Genomic DNA, 2,500 nt, shown 5'->3' on the forward strand with positions numbered 1-2,500 from the left:
GCAGTACAGTGTGTGATTTGGACGTACAACATCAGCGGACAGTTGACACAAGCCGTACCACAACGTAGGCTGTGCTTCGCCATGCGAATGCCAATGAACAACTGCGAAGGGCATTGAGCATGTACGTCCTGCTGCCATCCGCATTACAGTGTATAGCTGCAAGGTGTTTAACATGAAGCGATACTCTGGGGACCGGGCAGTGCGAGTAGCAAACTATATTGCGGGGGTTGCAGTTAGGCAACACTACACTAATTTAACGCGTCGTATGACAATTACAGAGCAGGTTAAGGCCCAACGTGTGTTGGGTTAAGGCCCAACGTGTGTTGGGTTAAGGCCCAACGTGTGTTGGGTTAAGGCCCAACGTGTGTTGGGTTAAGGCCCAACGTGTGTTGGGTTAAGGCCCAACGTGTGTTGGGTTAAGGCCCAACGTGTGTTGGGTTAAGGCCCAACGTGTGTTGGGTTAAGGCCCAACGTGTGTTGGGTTAAGGCCCAACGTGTGTTGGGTTAAGGCCCAACGTGTGTTGGGTTAAGGCCCAACGTGTGTTGGGTTAAGGCCCAACGTGTGTTGGGTTAAGGCCCAACGTGTGTTGGGTTAAGGCCCAACGTGTGTTGGGTTAAGGCCCAACGTGTGTTGGGTTAAGGCCCAACGTGTGTTGGGTTAAGGCCCAACGTGTGTTGGGTTAAGGCCCAACGTGTGTTGGGTTAAGGCCCAACGTGTGTTGGGTTAAGGCGCAACGTGGGTTAGGTTAAGGCGCAACGTGGGTTAGGTTAAGGCGCAACGTGGGTTAGGTTAAGGCGCAACGTGGGTTAGGTTAAGGCGCAACGTGGGTTAGGTTAAGGCGCAACGTGGGTTAGGTTAAGGCGCAACGTGGGTTAGGTTAAGGCGCAACGTGCGTTAGGTTAAGGCGCAACGTGGGTTAGGTTAAGGCGCAATATAGGTTACGTTAAGGCGCAATATAGGTTAGGTTAAGGCGCAATATAGGTTAGGTTAAGGCGCAATATAGGTTACGTTAAGGCGCAATATAGGTTAGGTTAAGGCGCAATATAGGTTAGGTTAAGGCGCAACGTGGGTTAGGTTAAGGCGCAACGTGCGTTAGGTTAAGGCGCAACGTGGGTTAGGTTAAGGCGCAATATAGGTTACGTTAAGGCGCAATATAGGTTAGGTTAAGGCGCAATATAGGTTAGGTTAAGGCGCAATATAGGTTACGTTAAGGCGCAATATAGGTTAGGTTAAGGCGCAATATAGGTTAGGTTAAGGCGCAATATAGGTTAGGTTAAGGCGCAACGTGGGTTAGGTTAAGGCGCAACGTGGGTTAGGTTAAGGCGCAACGTGGGTTAGGTTAAGGCGCAACGTGGGTTAGGTTAAGGCGCAACGTGGGTTAGGTTAAGGCGCAACGTGGGTTAGGTTAAGGCGCAACGTGGGTTAGGTTAAGGCGCAACGTGGGTTAGGTTAAGGCACAATATGGGTTAGGTTAAGGCACAATATGGGTTAGGTTAAGGCACAATATGGGTTAGGTTAAGGCACAATATGGGTTAGGTTAAGGCACAATATGGGTTAGGTTAAGGCACAATATGGGTTAGGTTAAGGCACAATATGGGTTAGGTTAAGGCACAATATGGGTTAGGTTAAGGCACAATATGGGTTAGGTTAAGGCACAATATGGGTTAGGTTAAGGCACAATATGGGTTAGGTTAAGGCACAATATGGGTTAGGTTAAGGCACAATATGGGTTAGGTTAAGGCACAATATGGGTTAGGTTAAGGCACAATATGGGTTAGGTTAAGGCACAATATGGGTTAGGTTAAGGCACAATATGGGTTAGGTTAAGGCACAATATGGGTTAGGTTAAGGCACAATATGGGTTAGGTTAAGGCACAATATGGGTTAGGTTAAGGTACAATATGGGTTAGGTTAAGGTACAATATGGGTTAGGTTAAGGTACAATATGGGTTAGGTTAAGGTACAATATGGGTTAGGTTAAGGTACAATATGGGTTAGGTTAAGGTACACATTGTTGTAAGGAAAGGTGTATTGGGGGGGGGGGGGGCGGCGGCGGCGGCCGGTTTGTTGATTGTGATTATAGTAAGTGGATGCCTGCGGCATCATCTGATTTGCCACGTCAGGATGCACCTTTGGCTCATGACAGGCGGCGCTCTGATTCCATGCTTGTGGCAGACCTGTGTCTTTCATTCCTGCCATTGTTTGTGTGCTGTGACAGGAGGCAGTATTGTGATGTTGGGTGTACCCCTGTGTAGGACATGTGTGGGTGTTGGTGGCTTAGCTGAGCAATGGTGGTTGTCGGAAGGGTGGGATATTCTGTTTTGTGAGTGGACCTCCCGGTCTGGTTATGATAGTGTGGATTGTCTAATGTGGCGGAGAGGATGCACTGGGTGTTGTTCCATGCTGGTGCTTACATATTGTCTCTGTGCCTGTTACAGGCAGAGAGTAGTGCGTGATAAGAGTGTCTGGTTGACGTGTGGTTGTGATTGTGAGCAGAGT

Source organism: Schistocerca americana, chromosome 6, assembly GCF_021461395.2.
Source record: "Schistocerca americana isolate TAMUIC-IGC-003095 chromosome 6, iqSchAmer2.1, whole genome shotgun sequence".
In the NCBI taxonomy this organism is placed as follows: Eukaryota; Metazoa; Arthropoda; class Insecta; order Orthoptera; family Acrididae; genus Schistocerca; species Schistocerca americana.